The sequence below is a fragment of the Palaemon carinicauda genome, chromosome 1 (assembly GCF_036898095.1).
Source record: "Palaemon carinicauda isolate YSFRI2023 chromosome 1, ASM3689809v2, whole genome shotgun sequence".
In the NCBI taxonomy this organism is placed as follows: domain Eukaryota; kingdom Metazoa; phylum Arthropoda; class Malacostraca; order Decapoda; family Palaemonidae; genus Palaemon; species Palaemon carinicauda.
Window position 1 is genome coordinate 172,920,941 of NC_090725.1, and position 17,973 is coordinate 172,938,913.

Sequence of the window (17,973 nt, forward strand, 5' to 3'; positions counted from 1 at the left end):
TATTAGTTTGCTAAGTTAAGAAAAGGCAAATATGATTAAGATTTCTTTAGCCGATTAAATTACTTTATGGTGTACAATTTATAATAGAGCATGCAAACGGAATTCAGATGGGTAGATTCTCATCCTAACCACGATAATATACTCATAACTGAAGAAGTTGGATTAGCTGCCCTTCGGTAGCGATGTCCTTAGATTAGCCAGTCAACAGTCATCCTATCGTGTCTCTAAGGTTCTGGTCTGACAGTTACTTCATTTTTTTTTTAATAAATTACTGCAGTGTTTATAACTAAACATAACATATTTCTTACCGGAGGTAAAGAGAAATTTGTATACGGGGATTTAAGGCATGTAGAGGTAAACAAACGATTCAATGAGCCAGCCATGTTATCACAAGGGGTCAACAGCGCTGCAGCAGCCATTCCATTCTTTATCTCTCCTCCCCAAAATAATGATTCCCCTTAAATGAACATACATTTGTTCTGTTCTATGTGATGGCCATTTGGTTAAATCTGCAACATTTAAGTCTTACCTAACGTGAAATATTTGTATTTTAATATATATATTTTGACTATTACTCCTCTGTATAATCATATTTACGATGGGGAGGTTGAGGGTAAGAATTAGAGACTCCCCTCTAACGCTCAATTGAAGTATGTTCTTCTACTCGTTTTGGTGAATGTTAGAATAGTAACGCTTCTCTTTGATTGGTTAAACAAAGTATATCGACCAATAGAAAGAGTTCTTGGTATCTATCTATATATATATATGTGTGTGTGTATATATATATGTATTGTTCATTCTCTAGGGAATTCTTATTTTAGGATAGGTGCCCAGTATTCCTTGGTCGAGACCTGTCATCCTTCTCTCTCTGCCAAGCCGGCGTTCAGGTACCACTGACTACCTTGGCCCACCACACTTAAATAAGGAAATTGTAAAAGGGCTAATGTGTATTGGTGATGTGAATATATCTGTGTTACGCGAAAGTGAAAGTCAAACGCGTGGCAAGCGATATTTTGAAAATTATGCACAACTTCGTAGAATAACGGGGAGAATTTTACTTCATCAGATCGAGCTCTTTAACTCACATATACTGTATATATATATATATATATATATATATATATATATATATATATATATATATATATATATATATATATATATATATATATAGATAGATAGATAGATAGATAGATATACATATATATATATATAGTTGAATTTTATTATGTGTTAACTGGTATGGACAAATGTGTTTATTCTCACTAATTCAGTGGTGATGGCTGATCAAAGTGAGATTTATTTTTTACATAACCGAGCTTCAAATATATAAGTTATTAGCAGTTAGTAAACATTTGGTAATGGCAAAGTAAAAGAAGTCTCAATATCCTATGTCAAATATGTATGATAAATTCGTCCTAATATCAAGAATTTTTATGCTTCGCGACTAGTTGAGAATTGAAAACATTATTTGTGCTTTGGGCGGTTAATGAATAGTTTAATCCAGTACTAATATCAATGTAAAATAATGTACAGTTATCGACTGTTTTACATTTTTAACAAGAATAAGGGTATCTTCAATTGAATCGATCATCCATCTTTGAACAGCGTTTGAAGCCTGCCCCTTTAAGGTGGAGCACCAGACGCCAAAGCCTTATTCCTTCCTTACCAGACGCCTAACTTCAGTCATTATCTTTATTTGCTGTTACATTAATGGTCATCCAAACGTTGCAAATCGTTTGTACTTTGTGAGAACTTCTAAACCAGCTGTGTTGGTAAGTACAGCTCGAGGCTTGGAGCTGCTTGTGTATTTTTAGCTGCCGGTCGACAAGGGTTAACTTTATCTCTTCACTGCCAAAATACCTTTCATACACCGACTTCTGCTAGGTGATTACATCTGACAACATTTCAGTAATATAATTCCCTTTACATTAAGAAAGTGGTCACGCGTTTGAATTCCATCTGGCAGACGTAGTGGTCACAAAGCTAGTAATTGTAGAAGTTACTAGCTGAGATTTCCAAACAGATAGCCTACTCATTAGACAATATCATAGAAGAATTGAAGATGAGTGAGAAGCTGAAGTTAAAGCACAAATGTGCAAAGTGCCAGATAAGCAAATGGTGTGTTGATTTTAAAGTAGGGTGCGCTACAAACCTGTACTGTAGGCTAATAGTGTTTGCCTGTTCTGCCAGGAGGAACAGGAAATAGGAAAGTTGAAAAATAAAAACCAAGACCTAAGAAAACAAATAACAGAGATTATGTCTGAGTTACAACAGTTAGAAATAAGAAACAAAGAATCTATAGACGGTGTTGTAGAAAATGGGATTAGTATCTGGGAAATACGAAATAAGGTAAAATCAAGGACAGAGCCTAGAGAAGAAATAATTACCAACAAAAACAGAATTCATGAAACCCACTAGAAGAAGGATAGCAAAGGCCAAGACAAAACCACAGCCTAGAAATTTAACTGCCATAAAAAAGATTCTCTCTCCTAGCATAGGAAGAGAAAGATGATGCTGTGTTAATTGGAGGCTACCTAGTAAAGGACGAAGGTGAGCACTTCGGTCTCAAAAAGAGGAGAAATGTCAGGTCCTATCTAGGTGCCAATGCACAGAAAATAGTAGTTGGTAGAACTACAACAGAGAACAAGAAGACCACTATTATTGCTCAAGCAACTGGAAACAGTCTATTCCTAAGAAAGGATGCTGCTGGCCAAACAGAACCCTTAATTAGACAGTTAAAAAGAAAAAAAAAAACTGTTGAAGCAGCTAGAATCAAGACCAATAACACAATAGTTATAGGTATTCTCCCAAGACTCAATGCCAGCCACTTCACCCTGAGTAAGGCCATTGAGATAAATGAAAGGCTTAATTCCATATGCCAGAAAAAGAAAGTTAAAAATTATAGATTCTTGGGACAATTTCAAAAACAGGATAAAATTATTCAAGAGATGGAATACACTTTATTAAAGAAGGCAAGAGATTATACGGAAACCAACTTCATCTCAAATTGTGCAATTAATTAAGGAAAAGGTAAACCAAGGACAAACTCGACCTTTGGAAAACCCTACAACAATAAATAAAGGAAATTTGACAGAAAATATAGATAGCGCAGATAAAAGTAAAACTAAAACACTAGTGAACAAATGAAACGAGCAAAACCACAGAGGAAGAGAAAAAAGAAAATTTTCTCAGTGATTAAATTCAATGCTCAGGCAGTTTGCAAAAAGAAAAAAAAGAAAAAAAAAGGAAAACTTCAGGGTAATGATAGCTATCGAGGAACTTGATGTCATAGTCATTACAGAGACATAGATTCAAGGGATTTTTTTTTATTGGAGAATATAAAATCCCAGGTTTCTATCTTTTCAAGAAGGAATACCTTACCCCAATGAGGAGGGGTAATATTCTATGTTAAAAAACACATTAACCCAATATAAATTGAATTAGATGGCAAATATGAAATGACAGGTGCAAATATTAACACCGTAGGAAATAACATGTCCATACTAGTAATATACAAACCACTGCATCAATTGCAAGAACAGGACAAAGAGCTGTAGGCCTACAGACATCTTGGTCAAGAAGTTAACAATAGGCTAGCTGTGCTAATGGGAGACTTCAATGCAGCAGTAAACTGGGACACTATGAATTCTACGTCATACACAGAGAGACACAGGCTACTAGAATTTGTCAACAATGAATGCCCTCGGTAGTGGGTCGATAACATACTAGGTATTTTGCTTAACAACAGAAAGAAATCAGGTATCTCAGTAAGCAAAAAAATGACAAAAGTGACCACGGAATAGTTAGGTTCCAGGTAAATATTCCTCATCTAAAAGAAGGAAAATTATAAAAAAGCTAGACTACAGTCGAGGTAACTGAATATCCTACATCTGAAGGAATACACCTAGAATTTAGAATAGGACAAAACAGGGAACATAGACACACAATGCGACTCCATTGTAGAAATATGTAAAGAAAAAAGGGCGAAATGTATACCAAATAGCAAACTTTTATCAATTGGAACTCCACAACCCAAATGGTTCAACAGAGAAATAGCCAATACAATAAGAAGCAGAGACAGGAAACATAAAATATTGGATCCATAACATTCAATTCATGAATTTCCAAGCACTAAAGGGTAAGCAGAAATGTAAATAAACAAGATAGAAATGCCAAGATCAATGAAGAGAGGAGAGCGGCTTCAGTTACTTACATTACTTACTTTGATGGCAGCTTTTCCGGTCCCATACAGCAAGGGAACCCCACTCTCTACAGGACCTCCACTGCCGTTTTACCTTGTTCGTTCAGAGTATTTAACATTTCATATCACATATTGTTCATTTACTGTAAAATCGTCGCTGTCAAAAAACTCATGAAATAAGAAAGTCTTCAGTTTCTTCTTGAAAGCTTTAATATCTTCAATCATTCGAATGTTTCGTGGGAGCTTATTATATAGTCTTGGGGCCGCATATTTAAAGGATGTGGAGCCTAAAGTAGACATATATCTAGGTTCCAACAGTTTGAAGCCATCTGTAACTATTCTCGTGTCGACACGATTTGTTGGCTGCGCAATGTGTAGCAATTCTCTTAAGTATTTTGGATGCTCAGTTCTGATAACTTGGTGGGTTATTGTACATATTTTAAATTCATTTCTCGCTTTAATCGGCAGCCAGTGTAAATCGATTAGTATAGGGGTGATCCTTTCTCTAGGTGGGATACCTTTTTATTATGTTTTGTAATTTCTTAAGTTGCAGTTTTGGTAAATTGTAGTAGACAGAGTTGCAGTAGTCAATCCTGGTAATAACACAGTTTATCACAAGTTTCTTTACAGAATTTTCGTCCAGGTACTTTTTTTATAAACAATATTTCTTAGATGATAACCAGCAGTTTTTATTACATTATTTATTTGGGCATTTAGAGACAGGTTACAGTCAAGAAAATCCAAAGAATTTTTCATATGTAAATAGTAGAAAACCAATAAAAAACATTAGCCCGGTGAGAGACTCTGAGGGTAATTTCATAACAAAGGTTTTGGAAAAAGCTGAACTGATGAATTCATATTTCACAACTGTATTCATTAGGAAAGAATCGAAGACCCTTCCCAAACTAGCTATCAAATAGGAAGTGTCATAACCACTAGACAATCCCCTTTACATTGGAAGATGTCAAATAGAAAATAAAGGGACTTAGTAAGTCTAAGGTATCAGGTCCAGATGATATTCATCCAAGAGAGATTATAGAACTAGAAGAAGGGATAACCCCACAATTCTACAAAATGTTCTGAATAACTGTCAAAAAAAGAAAGGCACCACGAGGATGAAATTAGACAATGTTCCTCCAGTCTCCAAGAAGGGAACAAAAGAACCTGGCAACTACAGACCTATGTGTCTAACTTTAGTGCCTTGCAAAATTTTTTAATCATTAAGATTCAATAGTAGAATGTATAGAGAAAATCAACCTTCTGATAGACAGCCAACATGGTTTTAGACAAAAGAGATCATGTGTGACAAATCTGTTGTAATTTTTCCACGTTTAGCATTTACAGCAAAAGCATGGCAATAGACATCATCTACCTAGATTTTCAAAAGGCCTATGACAGAGTTTCTCATAAAAAATAATAGTTAAAATTAGAGCACTAGGCATCATTGACGAGCCAGCTGAATGGATCAACGATTGGCTGGCAAACAGATAACAGAGAGTTGTAATCAATGAAGAAGCCTCAGAGTGGGCTGCTGTTACAAGCGGAGTACCTCGAGGATCCGTTCTTGGCCTATTACTATTACTGATTTACATTAATATAGATTTAGGATACCTAGTAGAATAGCCATATTTGCTGACAATACTAAACTAGGCATAAATGCGGCAAACTCAGAAGACGTAGAAGCCTTAAGAGAGGATCTAATTAAGTTAGAAGAATGGTCCAGAAAATGGCAAATGCCTTTCAACTGTGGGAAATGCATAGTCGTGCACACAGGTTATAATAGCCCATAAACAGATTACTCAATGCTGGGTAATGAAATAGGAAAGTTGAATCCGGAGGAAGATCTCAGAATTGTTATTAGCAAAGATTTTGAGCTCACCAAACAGTGCATAAAAGCTGAAAAGAAAGCACAAATACTAATAGGCTACTTAAAAAGACCATTCAAATCCATATACAAGGATTGTACTACAATGAAGAAGATTCAATAGTAGAATGTATAGAGAAAATCAACCTTCTGATAGACAGCCAACATGGTTTTAGACAAAAGAGATCATGTGTGACAAATCTGTTGTAATTTTACAGCAAAAGCATGGCAATAGACATCATCTACCTAGATTTTCAAAAGGCCTATGGCAGAGTTTCTCATAAAAGATAATGGTTAAAATTAGAGCAATAGGCATCATTGACGAGCCAGCTGAATGGATCAAAGTAAGACCCCATCTAGAATACGGAGTCCATTTCTGGGCTCCAAGTATTCAGAAGTATATAGATAGACTGGAAGCAGTACAAGCTATGGCCACCAAACTAGTTCCAACACTAAGGCTATTTGGATATAAACAGAGAATGGAACGTTTGAACTTCTTTGATCTACAAACTCAACGACTAAGGGGAGAGTTAATAAAGGCTTTCAAATTCTCAAGGAATAACAAGTAGATTACAACAATCTATTCACGCGGTTCACAAATCTGAAATTGAAAAGATACAACACCACTCAATGTGGTAATTTCTTTACATGCAGAATAGCAAATTCATGGAACAGACGTCCAGCAGATGTAGTAAACAGTAACACGGTAGATGAGTTCAAGAGTAAGTTAGACAAGATCATACATACTCTAAATGTTTATATCGCTCTACCCAGGAGCAAATGTAGTATCCCCGAATGGACTAACAAATCTTACAGACATCCAAAATCATTGTAACTCTCATACCCGCTCATAAGCTGAGTGAGCACATTCCAATTTCCATCTCTCTCTCTCTCTCTCTCTCTCTCTCTCTCTCTCTTTCTCTCTCTCTCTCTCTCTCTCTCTCTCTCTCTCTCTCTCTCTCTCTCTCTCATAAACTGAGTGGTGAGACTTCAATTTTCAAAAGAAATGTCTAGGGATGAGGTGGAGGTATTCGCGAGGAAGGTATAAAAACAATTAGTATGGATGCACTGTAAAAAAAATGAGAGAGACTTTTCATAATTGTGGGCACAACGTCCTGAAAGAGTCCCAGTTAAAATTAGGATTTTCTTTTTATCAGTTCAAATGCAGAAATAGAATCATTATCCTGGCTAGTACAGTGGTAAAGTGTTCACCTCGCATACTCATGGCAGCAGATCGATCCCCGCCTGGGGCCGTGAGTTTAAGCTGTTTACTGGGAAGGCCACTGCTGAGGTTGCGCACTATAGTGGGGGTTTGGGCTTGCCCGGCAGACGTTCTGATGAGCATCTATCATGATGAAATTGGAACTGAAACCAGACACCTTTAACATTTAACCTTTAAAAGATTGTTTCCATACATTATGTTCAGTAACAGGTATTATTTCACGCACACACACACACACACACACACATATATATATATATATATATATATATATATATATATATATATATATATATATATATATATATATATAACGGATTTTGAGCGAAGCGAAAAATCTATTTTTGGGTGAGATAGCCATGGCGTCCTGATGGAAGGTTCCTGTTTGGTAGCTTCCTTGGGTATAAGACTACTAAGATATTCCCAGAGAATTTAACCACAGGTTATCACAGAATTCTAACTTCTGGAGCGAGTATCTCAAAGGTTTCCCTTTAAGACATCGTAATACAACAGGGGACACGCATGTCTGGTCGTGCCACATAGCTATCTCCACCCCGAACAGAGTTAACGCTTCGGTGTGTAAGGGCTGAGAATAGCTGGGAGCCGTTCCACAGCTAATCTCACTCGTGGCTACTACTGATACTCGAGACGTAAACAAACGGACGCCATTGCTCTAATGACGTCACGCGCGTCTTTATCCTGGCGCCAGTTGCTGCCCATCACCATGATACAATTGTGTAGGGTGGGAACAAACTGAACGAAGTAGTAGGGAGGGTCCATCAGGACGCCATGGCTATCTCACCCAAAAATAGATTTTTCGCTTCGCTCAAAATCCGTTTTTTGGGCTCAAGCCATGGCGTCCTGATGGAAGAGTACCAGAGAATCAATGTATCGTGGTAGATTTTCCCCCAGAGTTAAGTGCCTAGGCATTGACAAAACAGCAAAGTAATCTTAGGTAAGAACCATAGGAACGAAGTATCCTGCCCCCCATTGGTAGGAAGTTCCCATGGGCTATGCCGACGTCAAAGTGGTATTGAAGGGCTATTCATCTTGACAGAAGAGCTTTTAAGAGCTTAGAGATGAAGCAGAACGTTTGATATTTGTATAGGAACATTCTGAAGTAGGCCAGTGGTGGTTGGGCACTGTGTGTAGAGTTCATCTCCTGATTATCAGAAGTAAGTATTCGTGTAGGAACCTTACTGAGACAAGGTGAATATAATTTAGGAATAGACATCTTAAATTCTTCATGACCATAAGAAAGGAGGAATAAATAAAACTATGACAGTATGTATTTCATAGTAAGTAGGAGCTGAAAGAGACGCATAAGTAATAAAATAGAAATTTTATTTCACAATGCAGAAATTAAATAATTTACAGCAAAAGTAAAGTTCATTTACAGTAATAATAATGTACATAGAAATAAAGGCTTGCTCTTGAATCTGAAAGGGAATTTCAGGATTAGTAGGTACTCGTTCTCGAGGAACGCAAGTCTTTAAATAACACATCATGCTCAAGGCATGCGGCACTTGTGTGACACTATGACATTTCACCTGGGATAAGAACAGTTATAAAAGCACTAAGTGTTTTTAGACATCACTATGAATCACTCGAGGGTCAACATAGGCACCCGAAGAGTTAGAGTCCCAAGTAACTCACTGTTCTACGCAGAGTTAGGTGCAGGTTTCATAACACTACCTGCGGCTACCACAAAATGTTTGATTTCGTGCACTTGTTTCGCATAATGTTTAAAGAAAACTCGCGAGGACTTCCAGCCCGTAAAGTTCTTAAGGCTCTCGAAGTCCATGCTCTGAAAGAAGTTCAGAGAAGATGCCACTTTTCTAGGATCATGACCAGCGGGTGTACTGTTCGGATCCGCTCTGCGAATGAAGTAGGTGATTTTCGCTCTTAATTGTTTCAGTGACAGGTCGCTGCCCGATGTTTCTCCTTTGAAGAGTTGGCCTCCACCAAAGTTTGAAGTTCTGCGAAGATAGACCTTGAGACTCTCTACTGGACATAGAGAGACATCCTCCTTCAGGGGGCATATTCTCCAAGGGCCCCATCTTTTGGTGGGTAATTCATTTTTGGCGAGAAACGTCGGATCGGGGGAGAGGGTCACTTCTCCTGAATCAGCAAACAGGATGTGTCCCTCTTCTCTTGATAATGCCACTATTTCGCTGACTCGAGCTCCCGAGGCGAGAGCAAATAAAAATATAACTTTCTGAGTCAGATCCTTGAGGGGGCATGAATCATTGTCCAAGTTGGAGGCGAAATGGAGCACCTTGTCTAGTGACCAGGAGATCGGTTTCGGAGGGGGTGCTGGGCGTAGGCGAGCACATGCTTTCGGCAGTTTGTTAAAGATGTCGTTGGACAGATCAATTTGGAAAGCATATAGAATTGGTCTAGTCAAAGCCGATTTGCAGGTTGAAATCGTATTGGCTGCTAATCCTTGTCCATGAAGGTGAATGAAGAAGGACATACAGAAATCAATGGTGATTTCTTTAGGATTTTTTGCTTTAACAAAGGAGACCCATTTCCTCCAGGATGATTCGTATTGCCGTCTCGTGGATTCGGTCTTGTATTCCTCTAGGAAGTCTAGACTTTTCTTCGAGATCCCAAACCTCTTCTTTGCGGCAAGGGAGAGAAAATCATGAGATGAAGGTCCTTGATTTTCGATGATGAAGCGAAGACAGTCGACTTCTGTACTTGTTGAGAGAGAACTGGGCCCGGGAGAGGGATCAGCTTGGGCTGCAGCTCCAGGACCAGGGGGTACCAGTTGCTCCGGGGCCACTTGGGAGCCACTAGGGCCGCTGTCCCTTTGAAGGTTCTCAGTTTGGAGAGGACTTTCAACAGAAGGTTGGTGGGAGGGAACAGGTATATCTTCGACCATCTGTTCCAGTCCAGTGACATGGCGTCCACCGCTTCTGCTTTGGGGTCCTCGTACGGGGCTACGTACAGAGGAAGTTGATTGTTGTCGCTCGTTGCAAAGAGATCTATCTGAAGTTCTGGGACTTGATGAGAGATGAAGGAGAATGATCTTGCGTCTAGAGACCATTCCGACTCTATCGGGTTTGTCCGAGATAGAGCATCCGCTGTCACGTTGCGGAATCCTTGTAGGTGAACTGCAGACAGGTGCCACTTCTTCTTCTCCGCCAGACGGAAGATTGGGAGAAGCACCTGATTTATCTGGGGCGATCTTGAGCCCTGGCGATTGAGACAACGAACTACCACCGAGTTGTCTAGGGTTAGACGGATGTGGATCGAGGGCGGCGGGGATAGCTTCTTCAGAGTAAGAAGGACCGCCATGGCCTCCAAGATGTTTATGTGGAACGTCTTGAATAGTGGAGACCAGGTCCCTTGAGCTTGTTTCAGGTGGGAGTGACCTCCCCAGCCCTCCAGTGAGGCATCCGTGTGGATGTTGAGTGATGGAGGAGGGTGTTGGAGAGGAATGGACCTTTTCAGGGCCATTGCTTCCGACCACGGCTTTAGGAGGCGTCGAAGTCTGTTTGGAAGCCGTCTCTTGAGGTCTCTTCGAGCGATGGATGCCGATCGTCTCCAGACTCCCGCGGCATCCTTTAGCTGTGCACGAAGCACTGGGTTTGTCACTGAGGCGAATTGTAGAGAGCCTAGAACTCGTTCCTGCTGTCGTCTTGAAATGCGTTTGGATTTCAGTAGTCGCTTGACAGACCCTGCTATTTCCTTCCTTTTCTTCTGGGGGATGGAAAGGCGGTGTGACTGAAGATTCCAGTGGATTCCCAGCCACTGAAACTTCTGAGCTGGAGAGAGGCGAGATTTCTTCTCGTTGATCTTGAATCCCAGGTGTTCTAGGTACTGGGTAACTTCGTCGCAAGACTTTGTACACTCTTCGGGCGATGGAGCCCAGACTAGCCAGTCGTCGAGGTAGGCCATCACCTGGACGTTTCTTAGGCGGAGCTGTTGTACTATGGCATCCGCCAGCTTTGTGAAGATCCGAGGGGCCACATTGAGGCCGAATGGCATGGCCCGGAAGGCGTAGCTTTTCCTTTGGAGTCGAAATCCTAGGTAGGAGGAAGCGTGATGGTTCATTGGAATGTGCCAATAGGCATCCGCCAGGTCTATAGAGACCGTGTAGGAACCTTGAGGCAGAAGGGTCCTTATTTGTTGAAGCGTCAGCATCTTGAATTTGTTGTTCTCTATGAACTTGTTGAGGGGGGATAAGTCCAGAATGACTCTGAGCTTGTCTGAGTCCTTCTTGGGAACGCAAAACAGTCTCCCTTGGAACCTGGTGGACTTTACCTTCCTTATCACCTTCTTGTTCAAGAGGTCTAGAACATATTCTTCCAGAATGGGGGTTGATGGTTGAAAGAACCGCTGGAAGATTGGGGGTGGTTGCACCCAACTCCAGCCTAGACCGTTCTTGATGATGCTGTGTGCCCAAGGATCGAAGGTCCAACGATCCTGGAATTGGCGGAGTCTTCCTCCCACCGGAAGCACTTCATTGCTTCTGGTGTCCCGAGGACTTGTTGCCTCGGCCGCTAGCTCCCTTTCCTCCTCTACCTCTGGAGGGACGACGAGAGGCGTCTCTGCTTGCACCCCTGGACGAGCCTCTACCTCTGGCATGAAAGGTAGTGGATGGCTGCTCAAAGGCAGGGGTGAAGACCGGTGACTGTGACAACACCGGTTGGGGGACCAATTGAAAGGTCTGTTGTGGTTGGGCAACCACTTGGGAGGTAGCGGGTCCCGGAAACTGACGTCGTTGTTGACGTTGCTGGGGTTTCGGCTTCTGAGGTTTCCTCTTAGGCTGAGGTCCATCGTCCTGAGAGGTTTTCCTTTTTCTGGACATGCCCCACTTGTGGAGAAGGTTCCTATTCTCCGTGGCGGCTCTGTCAGTTATTTCCTTGACAAGGTCAGAAGGAAACAGGTGCTTTCCCCAGATGTTGGAGGAAATCAGCCTCCGGGGTTCGTGTTTCACGGTGGCACCGACAAACACGAATTCACGACAGGCTCTACGAGCCTTTATGAAATGGTACAAGTCCTTCATTACCGTGAGTAAGTGGGATTTGGCCAGTACCATGTAGTGATCAGGTACTGCTGTGTCACAGGCCATTACTTCAAGTTGGACTTGATGAGAAAGCGATGCTGCAAGCCTCTCCTTCGTGTCTTGTTCCCGGCGAAGGAGGTGATCGTTGAGCTTAGGGAGGTCTTCATTAAACTGACGTCCGGCGACGTCAGGATCGAGCCTACCCACGACGAAAGTATGTTGGACATCTTTCCATTGCCTAGTGTCAGGGGGTGTCACGATGGAGAAGGGTCTGCACTCCTCCAGTGCAGGGCAGGGTTTTCCTTCTTCCGCCGCTTTAAGGCATGCAGCTAAGGCCTTTTCCAAAAATGGAAGAATCGCAGTGTCAGGTGCGACATAAGTAGGATGCTTCTTGCTCAAGGCAGGAAGCTTAGAGCAGGTAAAGCCCCTGCTCTTAAATGCGGAGGCTAGCATAGCCTGGGCCTTTGCGAGATCGAACACTATCTCTTCTTTAGGTTCGGTCTCCTCCTTCGAGGCAGGTTCGGAACGAAGTCGGACGTAACAGTCCGGGTAGGCCTCGAAGCTTGGGAAGAACTCCACATCTTCCAACGGGACCGTGCCGATCTTGTCACTAACAAAGATCCTGCCGGTCGCAATAACCATATGCTCTGCATACCTCCACGGGTTGGCATGAGAGCAAGCTGGGAGATCCTTGACCGAGATCTTCTTCGTGTCTCTGGATCCAATCATAGACCTGATGGACTCCTGGTTCTCCTTCAGTCTGTCGTCCATGACAGCTCTAATCAGTCGGATCAGTTCTTGGGTAGAAGAGGAAGGATCCGGGGTCGAGGAGGTAGACGGAAGGGACAATTCCGTCGGTGTAGGAGTAGGCGGAGGGATGGACGAGGGAGTAGCTCCAATCTCCGACTCGGTGTATTCCACCTTGTCTTCGTCCTCTTCGGCTCCTTGAGCCATAAGCGTCTTCTCCGTGTCTTCCGAGACGTCAGAGATCTGTTCATCATCCTCGGAATCCAAACGACACTCGTGCATGGACTGAGCCATGACCACATCAGGTTCCACCGTAATTTGGACAGTGGGGATTGCTTCCTTTGGAACCACTGAGTCAGGGGAGGCCTTAGGGAACAACAGGGACCTCAGTTCTTCGGTGGCCAGGTACGGTCCAGTAGCATTTCTCTGAAAACCACGCACCCACTTGCGCAGTTTCTCACGAGCAATGTCTCTAACCTCCGCTGAGGGAGGGTTATGGAAGGCCTCAACTAGGTAGGCCTGGCAGACCGTACATTCCAGTGGATTCCAGAACTTCCAATCCCCTTTCTTGTCTGAGCAAGGGGCGTGAGTCCTGCACGCCGTATGTCCGTAAAACTGCGAGCGTTTCACAGCACAGTAGGCGAAATCGCACTTCATCTGCTCCTCCTGTGGAAGAAAGAGAAAATGAGTATGGGGGAGTCATAGGAATGGCTCTTAAATTAAGTTAATATTAATCATTAATTTTAACTTAAGGAAGGTGTGATGCATAGAGAATGAAACAGTAAAGGAGAACACGCTCCATGCATCTCGCCCGGCTGGTTACCATAGGCTTGGTCCTGGGATAATCCAAATGACCGAGATCATTGGATATAGTTTCCTAGGATTCCCATTATATTGGAACTCCATGGAAAGCCAAGGACAAGGTTGGGATCGAATTCATTCGGTTCCCAGATAAGAGCCAGAAGGCCTCATTAAGGGTAACTGCTTCTGGCAACCAGCCGCGCTAAGATGCACATAGCATGCTGGAAATAGAAGAATGCAAAGAGACAGCATGATCACTAATAGAGCAGTACTAGGTACTGATCTTAGAAGCAAAGCAGCTTATCTATTTGCAAGGTAGGGCTATCTTAGTCTTATGATAGCTACAGAGAGGGGGTGCAAGTATTCTTGACGCCTCCGGGGCATCCGGCAAGCCGCCGGCACGCCGGAGCTCGCTCCAGCATAGATTCTGGCACTAGAACAGACAATTTTCAAAGTCAGTTAGATACCAGGATGGCGGCCGCCGGCACAACGGCGGCACGCCGGCAGGGAGCGGCGGCTCCGGCAGCCGGAGGATGCCGGATTGGTGACTGGGGTAAGGATGGTACAGGTAGTATCGGGTTGCCGGCAGTATATGCCGGCACTCCGGAGATCGACCGGCAAGCGGACGAATAGATAGGAGTAGGAGAGCCGCCGGTAGTAGCCGGCGGCAGCCGGCAGTCCCTCGGTACACGGGGGGCTGGCGGCAAGGGTAGGGAAGTCACCAAGAGGGAGGCAGGTATTGCCGGCAGTAGAGACGGCAAGAGACCGGCACCCGGATAGATAGAGAGACAGGGGGAGGGAGGAAGGGATGCAGGAAGTACCGTCAGGGTTCCAGACATCCCTCCCCCTCCCTGAGGGGGTGTACCCATGATAGAGACAGGCTCTAGCATCCATAAGCAGGGGTCACTAGGGACCGGGAGCAGGTAGCCCAAGGGAGGACTAGGGAACACCCAAGAGGGGGGGGGGGGGAGACTCCCCTATGCAGAGCTACACTAGTAACTAACCTTATAGGACACTATGAAGGTATATGTACCAGAGCGGACAGCACAGGGAAGCTCGGGTAGCCCTACTCTTCCACCCTAAGGAGGATTTGTAGGACAGGGGACAGATGAGTATAAACTAACCTAAGCATAGGCTAGGCTATACAAGAGATAGGTGGGGAGGGAGAAGAGAGGGGTCTTCCCAGGAAGGGTTTCTGTACCAGAGCGGCCACAAAGGGAAGGGAGGACACTCCCTAACCTAAGAATAGGCTGATCGGCTAAAACGGTGCAAGAGTACAGTTTCAGCATGGAACAGAGAAACCTTCCAAACCCGGCCTAGATCAGGGCTAAAAGTCCTGAACTAGGCAAGGAAGAAGACGTATCGCTATCGCAGGAAAGTCGTAGACTATCCTAGCCATAGAGGTAGGCTAGCCTAACCTCACTCTCAGACGCAATCCTAAAGGGGGTTCATTCCTTTAGGGAGGACTGAGAGGCGATAAAATACTCTATTAGACAATAAATCCCTTTACTCAGAAAAGGGATCAAGGCTAAATAGAGGGAGTGCCAAGGCAGGGGATGAAGGAAGCATATAGGGGTCCTAAGGTTAGGTTAGGCTAGAAAGAATCACTGACTAGCCTATCCCCTATATGGTCCCTGAAGGCGAAAACATTTGCATCACTAGTCAAAAGTATTGTAAAATAATAATGCCACTATCTTCATAACTTAGTCTAGGATCACTGATAAATCATGCATGAACACTTGTATATAGGCTCCTGGCCTGGGGGCTATAGTAGCCGACTGGTATGAGGTCAATCGATGACCGATAAAAAGCGTCTAAACACGATATAAAAGTTCCTAGCTATGAAGACTAAATAAACTAATGTATTCGATTAGTATATAATGCCGGAAGCGTTGTTGTGGCTAACTAAATAAGACATGCAAAACAACAACGACGCCATAAAATGGCGGGTCCGGTAGAGGCACAGCTCTGCCACAAAACATCAATTATTTCGCGAAATAATATTTACTTTACGGCCAGAGCTTAATTAAACAATACTGGAACCTTGTACTCAACTTTCCAGAAGAAGGCGAGGCTGAAGGTAACGACATAGCGAAGATGCAAAACGATAAAGTTCACACAAGGGAAAATCCGTCTCAGTAGGGCAGCTACTAAACAAAGGATAAAGACGCGCGTGACGTCATTAGAGCAATGGCGTCCGTTTGTTTACGTCTCGAGTATCAGTAGTAGCCACGAGTGAGATTAGCTGTGGAACGGCTCCCAGCTATTCTCAGCCCTTACACACCGAAGCGTTAACTCTGTTCGGGGTGGAGATAGCTATGTGGCACGACCAGACATGCGTGTCCCCTGTTGTATTACGATGTCTTAAAGGGAAACCTTTGAGATACTCGCTCCAGAAGTTAGAATTCTGTGATAACCTGTGGTTAAATTCTCTGGGAATATCTTAGTAGTCTTATACCCAAGGAAGCTACCAAACAGGAACCTTCCATCAGGACGCCATGGCTTGAGCCCAAAAATATATATATATTGATTATGTACACACGCAAGTGAACAGAGTTCAATTTTCAAATGAGATGAAAAGGCATAATGTGTGTATATATATGTATATATATATATATATATATATATATATATATATATATATATATATATATATATATATATATATATATATATATATATATATCACAAGTGAACGGAATTCAATTTTCAAATAAGATGAAAAGGCATGAATTAATGGTACTAATTCCATAAAATCCAATTCATGTTGTTTGACCTAAATCATCATCAATTATTATTATTATTATTATTATTATGACTAACCAAGCTACAACCCTAGTTGGAAAAACAAGATGTTATAAGCCCAAGGGCTCCATCAGGGAAAAGTAGCCCAGTGAGGAAAGGGAATAAGGAAATAAATAAACGATGAGAATAAATTAACAATATATCATTCTAAAAACAGTAACAGTGTCAAAACAGATATGTCCTATATAAACTATTAACAACGTCAAAAACAGATACGTCATATATAAACTATAAAAAGACTCATGTCAGCCTGGTCAACATAAAAACATTTGCTACAACTTTGAACTTTTGAAGTTCCACTGATTCAACTACCCGATTGGGAAGATCATTCCACAGCTTGGTAACAGCTGGAATAAAACTTCTAGAATACTGTGTAGTATTGAGCCTCATGATGGAGAAGGCCTGGCTATTAGAATTAACAGCCTGCCTAGTATTACGAACAGGATAGAATTGTCCAGGGAGATCTGAATGTAAAGGATGGTCAGAGTTATGAAAAATCTTATGCAACATGCATAATGAACTAATTGAACGACGGTGCCAAAGATAAATATCTAGACCAGGAATAAGAAATTTAATAGACCATAAGTTTCTGTCCAACAAATTAAGATGAAAATTGGGTACCCACCTGTTATTCAACCGCTATGGATCACAGCAGGGTCGGAGAAAGGTATAAAATATAAAGCTTACATCCGTAAGAGTTCGTTGATTCATCTAACTGACTAACCGTAGGGTAGTGTCATTGGTGTATCTATGCAGTACACTCTTCTCATAGCTAATACGTTATTGTTATCATAACAAGCTCAGCTATAACCCTAGTTGGAAAAACAAGATGATGCTATAAGTTCAAGGCCTCCAACAGGGAAAAGTAGCCTAGTGAGGAAAGGAAATAATCTACAAGAAAAGTAATAAACATTCAAAATAAATTTTAAGAACAGTAACAACATTAGAATGGATCTTTCATATATTAACTATAAAAACTTCCACAAGACATAAGGAAGATAAATAAGATGGAACAGTATGGCTGAGTGTACCCTCAAGCAAGAGCCCTGTAATTCAAGACAGTGGAAGGCCATGATACAAAGGCTATGGCACTACCCAAGACTAGAGAACAATGGTTTGATTTTGGAGTGTCCTTTTCCTACAAGAGCTGCTTACCATAAGTAAAGAGTCTCTTCTAACCTTACCAGAAGGAAAGTAGCCGCTGAACTATTACAATGTAGTAGTTAACCCCTTGAGGGAAGAAGAATTGTTTGGTAATGTCAGTGTTGTCAGGTGTATGACAGGAGAATGTGGAAAGAATAGGCCAAACTACT

At 42.2% G+C, this 17,973-nt stretch overlaps 1 protein-coding gene across 1 annotated transcript in view; it reads left to right on the forward strand.

Annotated features, from left to right (window-relative positions):
• The first annotated feature begins 797 nt into the window (after positions 1-797).
• Positions 798-17,973, forward strand: part of LOC137652864 (elongation factor 1-alpha-like) — a 73,827-nt gene continuing 56,651 nt past the window's right edge. The window contains exon 1 of the mRNA XM_068386259.1: positions 798-887. The gene's annotated coding sequence lies outside the window, so the exon portion shown is untranslated. The remainder of the gene's footprint in view (positions 888-17,973) is intronic.